Consider the following 20,188-nt stretch of genomic DNA (forward strand, 5'->3'; position numbering starts at 1 on the left):
GAGTACACAACATTTACTTCCAGTCTTGACCAGCCATTGCCACAGCTATTATATCAGCAAGCAAAGACTTAAGCAGATTACTTTATGGAGAGATGTATTTTCCTAAAGCTAGTCCCTAAAAAATTTATTCCTCAAGATATGTTGTCTGATTGGGAATAATCTGGAATAAAAAGAACCCAGGAAACTGCAGGAACAGCTGCAGACTGCTGTTGGCACAACCCCCCTGTCTCTTTGCATGGCAGTCCAGCTTGGACAAACCAACTGGTCAACCTAGTTTGATGTCCTCTTCAATCCTGGTAAGAATGCACTATCTTGCATCTTTGACAGTGTTCAACTGGACAGGTCTCAGAAGAGACCCCTGCAGTGCTGCATTTATAATTTCTTTGTAAACCCACAAACCCCCTGAGTCCAACTATTTTTTTAACCACTTGGTATTCCACCCATTCACTGCCATCCCGTGAGCATTCTAACTTGGTTACAATCCTGCTAACAAGAGCAAAAACTACCAACTCCTACAGCTGTCATGTCATCAAATCCTTTCAGTTCTGCAAGGATGGATCTCCTGAGCTAATATTTGGAATTTAACAGGCTGCAGCTCACACACTGAGGATCTTTTCCATGGAACAGGCAAAAGTATTGAGCAAGTGAGATTATTTGAGGAAACCTGCCTGAATGTATGTGTTTCAGGTAATTAAGCAGCTGTCGCCATACCAGCTGCTCTATCTGGAAATGCTTCTCAGCTTGTGTCCACATTTGACTTTATCACACAGCCCAAAGACAACAGAACATATTTATCTTTCTTTAATGGCTGCGTTTTGACTACTTGTGACCTGTGCTGTAACTTAGATATTGATTTTAGTCTTTAATGGGATAAATATTGATACAGTTACAACTTTCACAAAGCTTTCAGCTTGCCTTTCTACACAAGCTTGGTGACTGGTTTAAGCATTCATTAAATTGTTGATTAAGAAAGATATATTTTTACAGTGAAAGTGAGTGATTAAAATATTCTCCATTGTTTCAAAATATTTCATTTAAAAAATGCTAACCACTTACTAAAATTCAATTATGAAAGCCTGTATGAATGATATTTCAGGATGGTGATATATTTGTTTTCATATTAGATGATAAACATTTTGGAATATTATTTTAAGACAATAACAGTGTTACATCATATTGCTATTACCCACAACTGACTATTGGAGTACCTAAAATTGATGTAATGACAAATTCATTCATTTTACTTGTTTTCTTGTTCCTGAGGGGGAGGGTGAGCACACATCTTACTGTCCCCCAAAGGCTTCGCAGCAAGACTCCTGCCCTGGGCTCACTGCAGCTACTTGCTGCCCACCAACAGCAGCTGAGTTACAATGCGGTGAGAAATGCAATAGCTGGGCTGAGAAATCTTTTGCTCAAGGCCACCAGAGCCTGTTCTGGGGTGGAGCAAGTATATACTTCGGGTGATCCTGTGTCCACCACTCATGACAAATGCAAGGTCTGAAGCATACAAACATGCTAGCTGCTTGACTTTCCTTTGTTTAACAGCAGAAGAGAGCTCACAATGCTTTTTTTTATTTCATAGCAGGATGCCAGGCCACAGCAAGTGAAGGAAGGTGCCATGGTTTAAACCCAGCCAGCAACAAAAGTACCATGCAGCCACTCATTCACCCCTCCCTTTCCCCCTCCCAGGGCAGGATGGGGAGGAGAATGGAGAGAATGTAAAACCCACAGGTTGAGATAGGAACAAATTAATGACTAAAGTACAATATAATACTAGTAATAATAATGATCATAAGGGAAATAACAAGGGGACAGAATATAAAATTAAAAGGGGAAGGGAAAAAAAAACAAAAACAAAGTGATGCATAATACCACCCATTGACCAATAGCCAGGCTGACCCGAGCAACAATTGCTCCCTCACAGGTAACTCCCCCCAGTTTATATACTGGGCATGACGTGCTGTGGTATGGAATACCCCTTTGGCTAGTTTGGGTCAGGTGTCCTGTCTCTGCTCCCTCCTGGATTCTTGTGCCCCTCCTCACTGGCAGAGCATGAGAGACTGAAAAGTCTTCCTTGATCAGGGTAAGTGTTACTCAGCAACAGCGAAAACATGGGTGTGTTATCAGCATTGTTCTCAGACTAAAGACAAAACACAGCACTGCACCAGCTACTTGGAAGAAAATAAATTAACTCTACCCCAACTGAAACCAGAAGCAGTATCATACAGAACGGACGGCCCAGCAGCAACATTACAGCCCACTGCCTGGACATGGCATGACCCCTCTTGATCATTTTACCAGAAACTGATTCTTTCTCACAGCTTTTTAGGAGCTGTACACTGCTGCCCTCCCATACTCAAACTCCACCAAGAATACAGCCTAAGCCAGAGATGTATTCAGGGGGAATCTGTCAACGTGTCCTTCTCTATCAGCACTGAAGTAGTTTCACCCCCAGCATTAAACTCCTGACCTCAGTGTAGGGATGCACCTAACTCCACATCCTTCTTCCTCTGCAGACCCATGTAGCTGTGAGGCAATTAGCCACACTGTAATTCCCTTGGATAAGAGAAGGGGAAAAAAAAAATCCCAATTCCAGTATATCCTCCCATTGTACACCCTCATTCATCTGATCCCAAAGAAGAGATAACCAGATAGCATTGTTGCACTCCAGCATGAAGATCATGTAGTGCAAGTCTTTATTCTAAATCATGAGGGAAGTCTCTACTCCTCCATCCTCCTCTCAGGCCTAAGACTAATGAAGGATGTATGTTACTCTCTGATGAGCACTGTTGTTCTCTGTGATGTGCTGAAGAAAACTGATGGCTCTACATCTGCCGTTGACCTTCCTGCCATACATTCTTGACAGTAGTACTGATTATCTAGACACAAGAAGGATGAGAGAACAAAGTGAACTGACTCAGCCATTTAGCAGATAAAAAGAATTAAATATCCGATCCCCTTTTCTGAAGAATTAAGAATGATGAAGTCACTAAGGGCTTTGTTGTGGATTCTTATTTGCTGAATTGCTGCCTGAGGAAATGTACTAAGAAGATTGAGGTGACTGTAACAGAAAACAGAAAATCTAAAATAGTTTGGAAAGGGACAGGATGACTTAAGTAAAGCTGCTAAAATTGCCTTTTTGTCTCAAGAGCCTCTCCAAAAAAACCTTTAGCCATTCAAGTCATCAAAGGAATTTCACAGTGATCAGAAACCAAATTATTACAATTCATTGATTTCCTAGCTTAAGGAGCAAGTACTGTAAAGTTTACTACCATTTTATAGGGATGTCTCAGCAGCTGTTTTCTGTGTCTGTCTGCTCTCTCCATGAAATGAGAGTCAGTGGCATGCTAGTCAGTCCCACTTCCACATCAAAGCTAGTAAAACAACCTACAATTCTCTCCAGGATGTGAATGTTTTATGAAACACCAGTCACCAAACTTGACTGACAACTCCTCCTGCAGCCTGCAGCATCTATTTGTGAAGCCAGCAGGCTTTTTAGTTTCATGCTACACAACCACAGTGTCAGAGTCAAACCTCATGAAAACTGAATTAACCTGAATGAGAAAAAGACAAGCCAGTGAGTTCTTCTTGCCAGGGAATGCTTCAGCTCTATTGCAGCTATGCTGTGATCTGTGTCACCACAGGTGGATGCAAACCAGAAAAATGTATCCCCTATTGCCTAAGGAATTCTGGACAGGCAGAAAGGCTGGTGGAGCATTTATTTTGGTGACAGCTGGAGATGCCTGGAAGGCTGTCAGCTCTATTATACTCAGGTTGAGGATTAATTCCCACATGCAAGTTGTAGGTATAGGCATGCAAAATTTGGAACCCACTCAAGCAGAGAAGCAGCAGTGTCTGCTCTGGTCAGCAGGGAATGTGACATTTGCTACTGTACTGTCTGAAATACACTAGTTTGGGGATTCCTAAAGTGCCAAGTATTCTTGGAGACATGCCTTACCTGAGAGTTTCAAGTTCCTGAGTACTGGAAAATCCTTCCCTTTTACATGTGAACAAATTAGATTTACTCCCAAATAAAAATGAAAGGTTAAAAATGAAATTACCTTAAGTGAAGGTAAATCACCTTACTTGAAGAGATAAGCAACTTAGGCTGGGTTTTGTTCTTTGTTATACCGACATATATCTGGAATAAATCCATGGGTCTCATCAGAGCTCTTATTCACAGCAGTGTAAGCAAAGTAATGTTTTTGTCTAGCTAAGCTTTTTTTTCCTCCTGCTAGTGAAAACATAGATTTACATATCTGATGTGTATGTAAAGTGATTAAGTCTCTTCTATTATACTATATGTGTATATGTTTCTCTCGCATAAGTCAGGAAAACACATCTATACATTTGCTCTTTTTACCTCTTTTACACAAAGACTCTGGTAAGGGCAGGTTGTTGGCAAGAAGTAGAAGCTGAACTCTAGCTGTCATTATCAGTGTATCCTAAATACTGTATGAAACATTCCAGAAACTTTGAGAATTTCTGTTTTGCTTGGAACTTTGCTACAAACCGTCCTTTCGGGCAACATCAAAAAATAATCTGTATTACCTGCAGTTTGAGCTTTACCAATTCTTTACACTTATTAAGAAGAATAGATTGGGGTTTTAACAACTAGTCATGAGGTTTTGCTAACTGGAGTGTTTCCTAGATACATTATATCACAGACACGTTGTCTTGTCTTTAAAAGTCAGAAGACGAAAAAATAACACCTGCCCAGCAAAGCTGTTTCTGAGTGTCAAGCATTAAGCTTCCCACAGCTCATGAAGCTGTAGTAGGTATAAAAACGTTTATGTGGAGAGTCTGATCCTGAATACAGTCACTCAGCCCTCTATTGATCACATTTTCAAGAGCTTGAACAAAGAGAGACAAAAGTAGTTTTTCACCTGAACTTCTGCATATTTGAGATATCTTTGTTACAATCAAATAAAAGTTGAGATTATTGGAGTTCAATTTGAGTTTCTCTTTGAGAGGCGTGATCAGTGCATGTATCATCTGAAAAGTCTGAAGGGAATATATAAGGGGCTCCTTCAGTTCTGCAAAAGCACCATAGAGCGGAAATTAACCCAGCGTGCCTCCAGCACACTGATAACTGCGGATATGAGTTGTTCTGAGGAGGGAAAAGTTTCACTAGTATCCTGATCCTTGCTTCATACTAATCTTGTCAGGGTCTTTAATTTCCTAGAACGAGTCTGACTAGCTTGAAACTGTGCCATCCTAACAGATTGGTACAAGTTCTGAGGACATGAGACAATGCATGATATGTGCACAAAATGTGGTGATCCCCACATAAGGTGTGAAGTGATTCTCTACCTAAAGCCTCCATAACTCTTACAGAGAGGATAAGTGCTCAACAACTGCAGCAAACTGGAAAAAAAACAAAAGACAATGAAGCAAAGAAAATTAACTTCCAGAGTTGCAGGAGGCTTGACTCTGACCTTCATATGTGTGTGTGGTTTTGAGCATGTGTCTTTGCAGAAAGACATTAGGAAAGTAACTAAAATGTGTTTTTCTAGCCCTTCCACATCTGACAATTTCATTATTACTGTGCGAAAAGCTGTTCCATACCCTTTGTCAGCTTGTGAATGAAGAACAGATGCATTTATTGTAAGCGTGCGTTTAATGACTAAGAAATAAACCATTTTTTTTCTGTAAAAACAAAATTCAAGTGTGTCCCTACCAAGTGAGTTAAAATTTTGAAAGAAATTCATTAGCACTTGACCAACGGAAGAAAATGAGAAACACATCTTTCTAAGGGAAAAATTTTCTCCACAAGTAGCTCCAGAAAGCCAGATTCTGGTACACCGTCACTGGGGCTCTACATCACAGTGAAGTTATAAAAAAGAGCTTCAGGCACACCATAGCCAGCTACTTCTTGACTGCTGCAAGCAAAACAGTGAGCACCAAGCTAGACAGAATCTTCCTAGCTGCTATGCAAGATACTGCCACTGAAATTCTGCATTTTTCTTTGCCCTTCCAATAAGTCACCGGGGTGCTTTTAGCAATAAATATGTCTGCACTCAGTCTCTAAAAATCACAGTTTTGCACTCCTGCAGTAAATTTCATTTAAAGATACACAAATTAAAATATTTATTTTGAACATCATCTTTAAAGGTTGTGATTTTTTGTGTGTCTTTATTTGGCTTTTGTCATCTTTATGGGTTTTTTCAATAAAAGTGGATCTAGTTAAAATTGAAGACTTTGATAAATTGGAATCATATCTTGAAAAGCAATTTGCCATCCTGCCTGGAGAGAGAGGTTTTCAATCAGTGTGTCCTTCCAACAATGAATTATGGATTAGAAGACCAGGAGCTCTTACAAAACAAAACAAAACAAACAAACAAACAGAAAGCCACAAAATACCCAAACCAAAACAAAAAAAGAAAAAAAGGCAAAAAAAAAGGCAGTTAAGTGAAGGTGACTGTAATAAGGTGTAGGCTGAGAATAGCACATACAGACAAGAAAACAAATAAGTGGTTCTGCCAGGAAGATTCAATGGAGAACAGTCCTCGGCCAGACACTCTGCAAGACAACATGATAAAAGTTATATCAGATGAGGTACATGACAGAGCAAGATGTAGATACAAAAATAATGGACAGGTGATGTACAAGTACAGGGACAGTCAGTGTCAAATAGGTCTGCAAAGGACTAGGATACTGCATAACTGACAATTTACATTTGTTTCCGTTGGTTACTGCTGCAACTCATACCTAAAATGTCCATGATGTGCATTTCATGTCAATTTAAAATTACTGGAAACAGATGATGCTCCACAAAAAAAACATGATCTTTTATAAAATATATCATTAAAAATATATAAATAATAAATTAATATTTTTGTTATCTAAACTTATTATATAAATCACAAAACTTGCTATAAAAATACACAATTGTTAATTAGGAAAGAGGCAACCTAATGTTTGGGGCAGTCTGCAGTGAGAGATCCACAGCCTGTGACCCGAACTCTCAGGGTACAGAGGAACATTCTGTTCATTCAGCATTCTGTTTTTATAAATGTGTGCACTGCCTGCTCTTGAATACATAAATAAATTTCTTCTTTTAATGCTACACGAAAGATGCACCTTAGTTCAGCTAATGTAAAAATGATGCCCACGCTGGCAGTAAGAACTGCATCCTATCGACCTGCTGCTATACTGTGAGTTCATACTATGTTCAGTTGTGTTAGGCGTAACATCTTAAGAACACTCAAATGGGCAAGAGAAGACTGGTTCATAAAATAATTACAGTCTTATCTGCTTACTCCTGGTAACTGAATATAATCTTTAGAAATTCAATTAGTGCCAAGTAGTCATGTACTTTTCAGTATCCAGCCTTTGTCTGAGGTGATGCTTAGGCATAATTGACCTGCAGTAATAATAACCACTTGAATAAAGCAGCCCACTTTCTGCTGGGTTGTTCCAGAAATTACCTGCTGCTGTGCAAGTGGGGCATCTGGAAGCCAAGACAGAGCAAATAGAGCTCTAAATGAGGTATGGTAAATACACATGAATATGTGAATATGGTAAATACACCTCTCATATCAACAGCAGTCCTGTTTCCAGAAGACTCTTCTTGACCTACCTCCCAAACACACCACAGTAGGAATATATTGTCATAGGGCCATGGAAATACTGGGCTAGCTCTAAACTTTTCAGAAAGAAGTCTGAAGCAGTCATGGGAAAGAAAGAAATCCATATCATAAAGATAAGAAAAATCAATACCAACTTTGAAGAATATTTCTATCACCCTCTGGACCTTAGACCTGTGAATAAGCAATGTGGAGTGCACACATTAATCATGGGTACAGTGGAATGACTATTGCCAGACAGTTATTTTTACACAGCATCCCTCTTGAACCAGAGGGGACCAAAACCAAGCATTTGAAACTTAGCACAATACAGTACAATACAATATAATAATGTGTCTTTTGGCACAGCTTCCTGGCCTCCTTTAGAGCTACTACTCATGACAATGCATTCTTGTTGGATTGAGTTATTTTGGATGAACTTGACTACCCTTTGTTACCAAGGGGTTTAGCAGGCTTAGCCTGATGATCACTGATCTGAAAGACATTATTCATCCCCATTTTCTCCAGGTGCAGGCCTGCAGAAAAAGGCACTTCTAGTAGGCTTAAAGCAAGACAATACTGCTTAACAAAACTGCTGGGGGTGGTGTGTTTAACATCACTTACTTCTGAAGCAGGTGATGATCGACACTCAGTTTGTGAGGGACATGATTTCTGACAGGTATAATTATTAGTGTTCTCAAATGCTTTGGGAACACAAATCAGGGTAACAGACTGATATTCTTGAACGTTAAATCAAACTTCTGGATGAAAGTAGAGGTAAGTGACTCTGGCCATTTGCATTATTGACAACTTTTCTAAAGACTAGTTTAAAAATCAAGGTGACAGTTATGCTTTTAGGCATTTTTAAGGACTATTGCCATTTACTTATGACTGCTGAATAATGATCCAAATTATAGGAAGTTCAAGGGACATGAAAAAAGATTCACACTAATCCATCTGTTAATACAGTGCTGATGAGTTTTCTTTGGGCAAAGAGTTTATCTTCCATATCAACTGTTTCCAAGCCAGAAATTATATAAAGTTTCACTGTCAACATCATTTGTCATACAATCCTCACCACATAAAAGAAATCTACTTTTTTTCTTAATGCAAGTACTTGTTTTTTCCTCAATAGCTTTTGCTCATGTCAGCACCTGAAATCTTCTCAGAGGACTCCCAAAAGCTCTATAGTCCATTTCAATTCTTCTTTAATCAAATCTGACATATGCTAAAATTGACAATGAGAAATTTTACTACATTTTTTAAATTGAAGCAGAATTGTACCTGGTTCTCTTATATGGAACAGAATTGAAACATCCGGCTAGTATGACTGGTTTTGATTCTTGTTTCCATCAACCCCATCAAGATGCGAAGCCACAAGGCAATGATCTCACCAAAATAAAAGAAAAAAGTGATCAAATTTCTCTTCTAACTGCATTACTGAATTTTGTGTTAACCGCATTTTCAGTGGTTTATTGAGTTGTGCTGTCAAAATAAGATGATCAACTTAATCTCTTTAAAAACAAGGAAAGAGAGATTTATTGCTTACTTATCTTTAGTAGGGTACATAGAGCTGCATATCCCAATTGCTAGATCCTGAACTCGTGAATTAATAAGAGAAATACTGCCTTCAGTTACAAACTCTTCCATGTCAGATACCATGAATGACCTTTGAAAATGTTATCTTACGATCTAATCCTGAGTCTATTGAAATCAATTTGCTTTCTGCAGAATGAGAATGAAGCTCTTTTATGCATCCTAGACCTTTTCAAGATTTCTAGAAAGATTTGCAGAGATAATGTAATGGAACAGATAATATGCTAAACTGTTCTTTAAATCCACACAGCAGAAAAGACTGGTGCTTGAACCCACCTTTTAAAACAGCAATTAAATGAGCTCAGGCAGTACTGATTTTCAGATATTATGACAATAAAATTTATTGCTGTGGATGCAGGTAAATACAAACAGATACGTATGGTCATAATGCAGCTTAGTTTGCAGCTATTTTCTGCACTATAATGTCACAGCTATATTACTTAAACAAAAAATGGTTTAGTTCCAGCATGTATTTTCTCATAAAATTAAAATAAGCCTTAGGATATGAGTAAATATCTCATCCACTTTATTACAGCCTAAGTTGATTGTGAAACATTAGCCTGACAATCACCTTTCCAGGAATTTTTATGTAAACTAGCATGCTTTTAAATTTTTTCTGGTTGAAGAATGTGTAGCACTCCCTACCACTGAATGAGAGGAGAAGCCTGGTAAACTAGCTATGAGTACCTGTTAATGCAGGCCAAGAATGACTGGCAGTGAAGCCACACTTAAACGACTATCTGGAGGAGTTAATGGTCTGAGGCAATGTTCAACTGCTAGGATAGTCATTAACTGCAAGAATCTACCTGACCCGGGTCATTACTGCTTGCGATAATTACTGCAATGACAAATACTCCATATGACACTACCATGTCTCCCTAAAGTACTTTCTGCACCAAAATCTTCCTGAGATCTCAGATCTATGGTAACTTTTGGAAGTCAGGGACAGCATGTGTAAACTCATATATTTTATCAAAGATAAAACACCAAATGTTTGAACTGAGCAGAACCGCCAACCTGTTGTCAGGCTCACCCTGTAATTTTCTCATAACCCTAAACATGCCTTCCCACATAGTCACTTATTATTAGCTATAGATCTCCCATACTTACATTGTTCACTAATTACTGTGTGTGCCAAAGCCTTTATGTTTGCCCAGCCTGAATACTGTTTTTCAATCAGATATAGATCTGCTAGTTGCTTCATTAAATAGATTAAGGGGAAATGACTCAGTGCTTACTTGAAATTAACTACATCAGGGACAATTGGAATTACTATTGCTTATCTGACAATAGAAGCTGGGAATAGCCACTATACCTGCAATTCATACCCTTGCAATACCTGCATCTCATCAGAGGTCTCTGCTATGAAAATATTTGAAACTTCACAGGTAATACAAGCAAAGGATGGCAATAAAACAAGGTCAACATTTAAAGCCTTTACAAAATTTGACCTAAAGGAATATGCTTAGTATTAAGTATAGAGTGAGAGAGACCTGAAACCCATGTAACCTCCAGAGACACAGTCAATAGCTCACACTGTTGTTGCAGTCACAGTGGCGTTCATTTCACTATTCTAAAAACATTTTATGAAACAGCACAGCCAAGGTCAGGAGATACAGCTAGAACTCTTTCCAACTGTCCTTTATTTAATAGATTTGCATTGTATTTTGAATTGTTTATGGTATTATTCTTCAGACAAACTAAAGTTTATGACTTCCTCATGTCCTTAGTCTCTTATGGGGACCAACTCTTTGCCTATTATACTGTTTGAAGTCAGAGAGCCTATCCCAGTGAGCAGCTGCTCCCTGCTATGCATAAAGGTTGACAGCCTGGCACATGCAAGTAGACACCTGAGCCCTTTGCAGCAACCCATTTCTGTTTTACAGTGCAGTGCATTGCAGTACTACTACATAAATTAAAAGGTCTGTTTTCCTTCAATTAGTTAACATTATTTGTATCTTTGGATTATGGATACCAGAACTAAAGGAAGTGTGTAAAGATAACTATTATCAATATGTGAATTTCGATAGTTTCCATTTTTCTATTTCCAAGACTGTAGATGTCAATGCAAATAAGGTCTTTTTATTGGATATAATAGATCAAGTGGGCAGTTTCTGCAAGAAAATATATGGAAGAAAGTAAAAACCTCTCTAAAGGATCATTAATAAAAGGCTGAATATTCTTTCAATATGTTTTTTGTAGTAGTCTTATGCACTGCTTGCTACATGTACCCTAAATGCAAAATTTGGAATTCAAGGTCCGCCTGTTCTATACATGTTGTATCATAAATTATAATAAACATCTCCAGTGCTGTTGGTAACAGTGTGAGCTGCTCTCCTGAGGTATTTACTGTAGATATTCAAAAAAGTGCTAGATGTGACTTAAGGGCTTGACTTTTATTATGGCCAATATGCTTTACAGGAGTATGACAAGGTGTCTTAGTAGTACACTTTTGAGTGTTTAGTAATTTAACAATGGTTTGCACTGAGCGGCTGTACAGCCCGAGGAAATTACTGAGGTTATAAAAGACACCAAGGAATTTTACTAATAGCATCTAATGTTTTTCTGCAGGTTAGAGGACCTAACTCAGTCATTAATTACATCCTTTCTCTGATTTCATGCAAACAACAAAGCAATGCCTTATAGTCAGGCCACATTTTCATGCTTTGCTGAAAACCAAACAATCAGGAGCAGCTACAGCTATTTGAAAACCTCCAGGCCTGTTATTCTCAGGCAAGGTGGAAAGGTGAATGCAAGCAAGATTTTTATCTTGACTTTTCTGCTTTAAAATATTAATGGAAACAACAATGTGCATTTACATTTTAAATTAAAGAGAAACTAGGATCCACTTAAAAAATATACCTCTTAAATCATTTGTTCCTTGAAATAAGAAATTCAGCAGTTAGATCAACAGCGTAGCTTCAGTAGACAGTGCTTCTTTAAAAAGGCACAAATTACATTGTGGTAGAATAAACCTCTAGCAGGATACTTCAAGGGTAAACATAGAGACTTTTGGGCACAGAAAGAAGTAATTAGATAAGTAAGGTGAAAAGGAAATGACAGAGCAAGGTATCTAAAACTGCACATTAACTTTAGGGACTTGAAAGAATGTCACGTCTGATAGTATCAGAAGTCATATAAAATGCCTGGAGGATGAAAACAGAAGAGCCAGGGGCAGACAAGGAAAGGTGATCCCTATCAAATTATGTACAAGCTGTAGGAGAACCCGAGCTTGGATAGAAACCAAAGGGTGAGGTAGAAGAGGGATTGCATGCATTTACCTGACATTTCTTAAGGCTTTGTACTAGATGCCTGGGTGAAAGGCATTACATAGAAGGGAAAACCAAAAGACTGTCTAGAAAGGAATTCCCGAAAGACAGACTGTAGCAGACAATCTTGAGATCTTGAATGAGGCTAAAGAAAAAGCAAGTGTGTTTTAGAGCTTTGTCTCAGAGATGTATCTGAAACTCAACAACACACCTGAGACAAATCCAACAAAAAGTCTGTTTTTTTTTGGTTTTGCTTCACAAAGGTATTTGAAATGTCACAAACATTGAAAACCTACTTGGCTTGTAATAGGAAAAGCTTCATCTGCTATAACCTTTCAGAATACTAACTTTACTCAGCTAGAAAAACATTCTAGGTGAGTTGTCCTGTATATTCATGCCTGTCCTATTTTGGAGTTATATGAGTACGACAAAACCTTTAAGAATTGCATACCAAGACATATATTATTTTAAGGTCTTTTACCTCTTATGAAAGTTCAAAGAGCTTCAGACTTTTTCACCACCAATATTTCATGCCATTTTAAGATGAAAAATATTTTTAAATAATGTAAGCTAAATATAGGTTTATTCTTTAATTTTGCCATCCACATTTAATTAGAAAATGTAGGGGCTAGGCAAAAAGAATTACGTTATGCTAGAAGGATTTTACAGACAAATGTTATTTCACAGTTATGGCAAATAATATATTTTTCTTTAATGTTTGTAATATGTTTTCATGATATGCTTTTGTGGAGATTAGAGTATTATGTGTGTCTAGGCAAGATGCTACTAGCTGCTGAACCGTGGGCCAGGCAAACTGATCTGAGGAGACAGGGAGATTCAGACTTACTGTGAGCATCTGAGCAAGAACATCTTCAGGAAAAGCATGAAATCTCAGCAAATAAGGGGCTTGCAAAAGGTGTCAAAGCCAGTAGACTGGTGAGAAAGGCGAAGAGCAGATACACAAACAAAGCTCAGAGGGAGCTGTCATTGAAAGGCTGCTGGCCTTAGAGAACACCCAAAGAAAAAGACCTGTCTCCGTCTTCCTATGGGCAGGTGTCTTCTTACTGAACCACTTTATTTCTGGTCTCACTCCACATTTTCTCCAGTGCATAAAAATTTCTCAGAGATTCAAATCCTACCTGTGTTTTCAGAGGAAATAGGTTAAGAAATAAATCTCCCTCGATACTGTAGCTAGCTCAAGGTCTATACTCACAGGTGTAGTTTAAATCCTTTAGATAAACTTGAAACTCCATGGGAGTTATTTTCAAATATAGGTTACCTGACTAAGGAAGACACTTAATTTTATATGCACATTTCATGTCCTTTCAGGATAATGTTTAGAATTTGAAATAAAATCCTTCTAATCTCATTTATCCATTCCTAAATTCATTATTTGAGTGCAGTGAGTGGCGAGTCTTTGGTGAGTCAGGAAGGTGCACTGACATGTAAATTAACTGGCTGCTTTGCCTGTGATCTTCCTGTTGCTCACCTCTTGCTGTTAAGAGTTGAGAAATAATGGAAGGGGTTAATGAAACAGGAACTTGTCCAGGTAGCCAAAACTTCATTGCAGCTCTTGAACATTAAGTGACATCTGGTCAGTAGCAAGAGGGATGAAAGTGAATTGCCCTTATCACACGCCGCCACCTACACTACAGAACACTGCAGACTGCTGCAGGACTCAGGTTTCCTTGCAAATTTCAGAGAACAGAGGTAGGCTAATGTTGAATGAGAAATACTGTCAAGCTGACATTGCCAAAAAAAAAAAAAAAAAAACAAAGGAGAGAAATGGTAGCAGTGCAACAGCTGAGAAGAAGCGGGCAAAACCAGAGTTTTCTACCAAGACAACCCACTGCTTCCCACCTTTTCCAAGGCACAGAACTGTCCTATATGAACTGTTCACACACCTAGCCTGTTACCTATCATCTACCACAGTTTCAACACATTTGCTCTTATAGAGATAGCAGCTATTCATGGATAGCCCCAGCTTCCTCCCTTCCAAACAGAAGTCCTTTCACCTCCAGCTAGCAGCTCTTTACACTAGCTGAAAGGAAAATTTAGGGGTAATTTTATCCCCATCTTGCTGTATCCTCAATAAAACCTTGCACTGTCACATGGGAATTCTGTGATGGGTATCCTGTCATCAGCTTATGCTCAACATGGATGATGCAAAGCTGTTATTTTTTCTTCTAAGACCTTAATTCAAACCTATTTTTCTACCATGAAAGAGAACCCCAGTCCTTTTCTAACATTGTGATGCCTACAGAAATTCAAAGTATTTTCTGGTACCCTGACAATCACACTTATCCTTCTGATCAGTGTAATTTTACTGTTTCTTGTACTCCCCCTTGTTTTTATATCCATTCACTTCCTGTTTCTTCATTCTTATGCTGAGTAGTGATTGGACCAGGGATTAATTGCTTTGTTCTGCATTTGAACAATGCAGTGCATGCAGTTGAAGCAGGGCCTCTGGTTAGTGATTATAGTTCCCAGATGCAATGCTAATATAAATTAATTAAACACTCTTAATCATAACATTAGTCACTTCATTCTAAAAGCTGAACAATATCCAAAGACCATACAGTACCTCTGCATTATTTCTGAATTTCTGGGGCTATTTATGGGGATAAAAATTTGAAATGTTAACAGCTTGTGTGCAAACCAACAAATATCCAGGCTGAAACAAGTAATGCAGATCTCCAGTGGATTCATTAATGACAGTATTTGCCAGGCCATCAATCATCCCTGAGCTTGAATACATTTTAATCTACATCTATATACTTTTTGTTTCATAAGCAGTTATATTGAAGGAAAAGCTATATGCTTCATTCTACAGTCTTGTACGTGAAAGCCTGCCTGGGAATCAGTAGGAAGCATGTCAAGATTATACTTGTCCTAGACAGTTAAAGAAGCTTCTAGGTGCCTGAATAATTTTGAATCTCTCTAATCAACTATCTCTCTCTTTTGGCTCCGAAATTCCTTTGAAAATATGGCTAATATTGGTTGGCTTTGGGCAAATTACCCAATCTTCGTATTTAGGTCAGGTTTCTAAGAAATTAATGCACAGAAGGGCAGCATACAGTGGGTAAACACAATAATGAAAAACTGCACAGAGCCCAGTACAGGGCTACTGAGATAGTCAAAGACTGATAGCACATGACCTACAAGGGCAGGTGGAAAGAGTTGGACTGGTTTAATTTTACAGAAAAGAGAGGAAGAGGAGAGTTAATTATCTGCCTATCACTCCTTGAAACAATACAGAAATTCTGGAGCTAATTCTTACTAGGAGTGGCAAATGATATAAAAACAGGCACCAACTACAAGTTGTAGTTTAGGAAGTTCACATGGGATACTACAGGGGAAAATATCACCAGAAGGTCAACGCAGTACTGACTCAGTTTGCCTGAAGAGGTTATGGAGTCTCTGTTCTAGCAGGTTTCAGGGCTTGACAAAGACATGACTGACCTGTTCTGATACCCACAGAAAGCAGGGGGTTCGACTCCAGGTCTTCAGATGTCCCTTCCAGACAATATTTGTATGGTTCTGCAATTTTATGATGGAATTATTTGAAAGCATAGAGACACCGGACATTTTGGAAACGTCAATGTCTTTAAAAAGCATCCCTTTTTACCTTAGTTGATCATCTGTAAAATGATACCATACCTTCCTGCTTCTCAAGGGGACTCTCTGGATGAATCAGTTGATTAATTGTGTGAAGCTGCCATCTACTACAGCTTTGAATGCCAGAGTAAATAAATAAAGAAAGAAATGTGTGACAAAACCCTCCACTGGTCTAAACTGCTATAACGCTAGTGACTGAAACAATATTACACTAATTTACTCCAGCTGAGCTACCAGTCCATGTTGTTTATTCATCCAAATGAGCAATTGTTACATAGACTGCTGCTCAGTATGAATTACTAAAGTGAGGAAATTTTGTACTCTAAATATTGGCTCTCTAAAAAGTGATACTTGCCTCAATTTCATATCACCATTGGGGAAAATTTAGAGAGTTTTGAAGGACTCTAGAAAAAACTATGTTTAAAGGACTATCCTTACTGAAGACCAGTTATAGTAATGGACTGCTAAGGACTAAGTAAACATGCATACTTTGCAAGAAGAAAGGCTGTTTGTCACATTCTGTTAAAACCGCAGCAAAAATTAATAACCAATATTTCTAAGCTGTTATGTTCTTTCAAAAACATTTCTGTTTTGAAGCTGCAATCCCTTACGCAAATCTGAAGGAGAAATAAAGGACCCTTACCATACTTAACTGGCCTCTGTGTCTGCCTGAAAAAAACATTGCATAGTCAAGCAAAGCACTATAATTTTAAACAGTTTTCAAACACAACTCCCAGAAGAAAAGTTCCTGAGAAGGTCAGGACTGCAGTCATCAAAGTAGTGGAATCACTGCCTGAGGAGAGGACCATCATTCATAAAGAATGGAAGTGTGCCAGATAAAGATGCTGCTGCCCAGATTTCTTAAACCCTTCCTTAAGAAGAGGGCTGATTTCTTAAGGAGCCATTAGAGAATTACGTTGTCTCCTTGAAAATGGGGCATCACTCAAGAAATCACTTCCAAAGAAAGAGGAAGTCTTTTCTGAGAAGCCAGGTCAACTTCACAGGTAGTCTGGTAGAGAGATTGAATGTGATAAGTACTGTAAAAGATTAAGTTAAGTAACTCTTCATTGTCAAAGAAAGCCAGCTGACTTTTGAAGAAAGAGCAGGTCATTAATTTAATAAAGTAAAAGATACTGCTAGGACCAGTTAGCAATTAATTGAATTGGAGACTAATGCTCAGGTAAAAGACTGAGCAAAATCCAATAGACATAAAAGCATGTACCAGTGAATTAGCCACTGGCAGTTTGAAAAAACTTCCATACCATCATGTACAAATCCTATCTACTAGATGACCGTTGCATGCTGGTACAGTCCAAGAAGCAGGAGGTAACAGTGCTTCTATCCATAAGTACCTGTAATTTGAAACAGAAAAAGAGCCTCTTCTTTAATAATAATAAACTAAGTTCATAACATAGGATAATAGTACCATTAACAGAGAGAAACAAATGCATAAATACAAACCTCTGTGACAGCTATAACTCTTCTTCATAGGAGGCTATCTAAGGCAAGACAGCCTTACTCTCTGCAGACCACACAACTCTGTCCTCTTCATACCCCAGTAACATGAAGGAAAAAGCAGAGGGGAGAACAAGCAGAGCATGGCTGCGTTGCTGAACTGTCAAGCTTGCGCTGACAATTTCCTTAGGAGCTGCTATGAATATTTCCACAAGGACAGCTACAGCTGGCCTCACGTTCACGTTGCCTTTCTAAATCAATGCTGACTCCAAAACACAGCTGCCCTTAGGGGTTACTGTCCAGTGAACATGCATTCAGCTGGGTTTGCTGCTTTCAGCCCGTACATCTGGGCCTCATGGACACCAACAAACTGAATACACTAGTGTCTACCACATGCATATATACTCAGTATGACTCCGATTGCCCTTTGGTTCTATAATATCTTCCTCTGAGTTTTTATAATTTTCCGTACACAAGTCGAACAAATAACGTTTTTAGTTGATTTCTAATACCGTTAGCAAAAATGACTGAAGTGCATGAACTGTAATACAAACTATTTGCTAGCAGGTACTGTGATAGTTATCCAAATATTGAGAAACGGAGGCTATCTATCTGCTCTGTGCACTGAGTGAGGAAAAGTGTCCTGGGAAAAACAGCATGCAATTATGTGTTTGAAGGTTATCTTAATGTACATGCTGACCTTGGGGCCTGGACTGAAGACACCTTAAGGCTCAACCCTCAGAAATGCTGAGACATTTGAATGGATATTTCATTGAAGTCAAGGGGATTTTTTAACATATACCTGGATAGATAGATTAAATAGATAGATCTCTTTGTGTCTGTAAATTGATTTAGATTCTCTATAGCAAGCATAGTTGAATTGCTACTTTTACAACAGCAGATTAAGCTCAACTTTTGCTGATGTCTTAGTGATTCTTCAGGTGATCCTGACTGGCAATAGGTGTAATCCACTGACGAAGTCTGACCTTTTGACATAAACCACTGACCAATATTGGACCTAGTCTCACGTAAGCTCTATCAGGAGTTCAGAAAGCACAGGGATCTACTCTGAACCTCACGACTCAACAGAAGGGTCTTCCTTACCCCTTTGCATCTTCAGTCTCTGTGTAAATCATTCAAAATTGATTCTAAATTGATTTTTCTTTGCATGTTTCATGCATGTACTAAGTAACAGGGTGAACCTTGCCATCAAAATTTCTTAAGTCACACTTCTATAAATTCATATCAAAACTACTACTGCTTATATCTTTTTATAGTGTTTCTTTGAGTGACCCTAAACCACTAATTTCATGACAATGAGTCAAGAGGAAAACTATTATGTAGTGAAAAAAAAACACATGCAATTTGAACTGAACAACTGATAGCAGTAACAGGCTAGCATCATTCAAGATTTTGTTCATACTAGTAAACTGGTTCCAGAACATAAGGCACTGACCCTAAAAGGTGTTCATCTGTATTTTATACTTACAGATTGTTAGAAAAGCCCCTTTTCATTTGGGCCGATTAGTGTTCTCCCAGATCTGCCAGTGGAAAAGGCCATGAGCAGCAACCATCTATTGCCAGAATAGCCACTCTGTGCTGGTGCATGAAAGCGTGAAACAGTTTGTATGTGGCCAGACAGTACTTGTTGGCTTCACAGCCAGAGCTTGGACCCTAGCTTGCTCAATAGCATGTGCACAGCCTATTAGCTCTTCCTTCACAAGCTGATTCCACCTCCAGTGACATTTTCCCCCCAGCTTTCTCCTCTTTACTCCAGTTCCACCAGGCTTCCTCAGCTGGTTTTCCCAGTTTATTCCTAGTTTCCCTTTTTACACATTTACCTCCAAGCTCACCACCCAGTTTTTTTATACAGTGTTAATATCCCAGCTGAAAACAGCTGACGTGATGCAAGACTTGAAGTAGTGCTGAACATGTGAGTGCTTCAAGTATGGGAACATGAAACTCTTGAAATCCAGTCAGGAATGCTGCCCACAGCTGATGACTCAGTCTACATCATACATCAGCCTGCAATATTTTTGCATACCAGATACATTGTAAGCATATTCTTTGGCAACTGCAATAGCTCATATAGCTCCAGCAGTCTTCTAATCATAAATCAAAATAAATCTACTTCTTAACAAGCTATTTATTTAGTGGCCAGTAGACCAAGCGTTATTTGCTGCAGAAGATCAGGAATAAATGCGCATTTACAAACCTGAGCGTTTTCAGCTCTTGACATCACAACTTTTCAAATCAAAATGGGGAAAAATACAGAATACACTGTGGTGTTTTCATTTGGGCCTGCTGTAATATTGAAAGTATCCTCCTCGTTTGTGCTGAAGCTGCTTTCATTAGAAAATTAACAGTTAGAGAAGCTATACAGTGAACAGAGCTGTATTTTCTCTGATACGGAAGGCAGGGTCACAGTTCTCATATGAGACAGTTAGCCCATGTTCACATGTGCTCCTGTGAATGACTGTTGAAGTTCGATGCATTTGCACACAGGATGATGAAAATGTTATGCATTATAATCTGAAAATAATGTAAAAGTGCAAGTTTATTTCATAGTCTTGGTCTACCCTTGTTTATTTAATCAGAGTTGAAAAGAGTCATGTGTGCCTGTCTACCTGTTTTATAATCATAGAATAATTAGGGTTGGAAAGGACCTCAAGATCATCAAGT

Source organism: Pezoporus occidentalis, unplaced genomic scaffold (genome assembly GCF_034315485.1).
Source record: "Pezoporus occidentalis ecotype Australia unplaced genomic scaffold, CSIRO_AGI_Poc_V1 ctg13, whole genome shotgun sequence".
NCBI classification, from domain to species: Eukaryota; Metazoa; Chordata; class Aves; order Psittaciformes; family Psittacidae; genus Pezoporus; species Pezoporus occidentalis.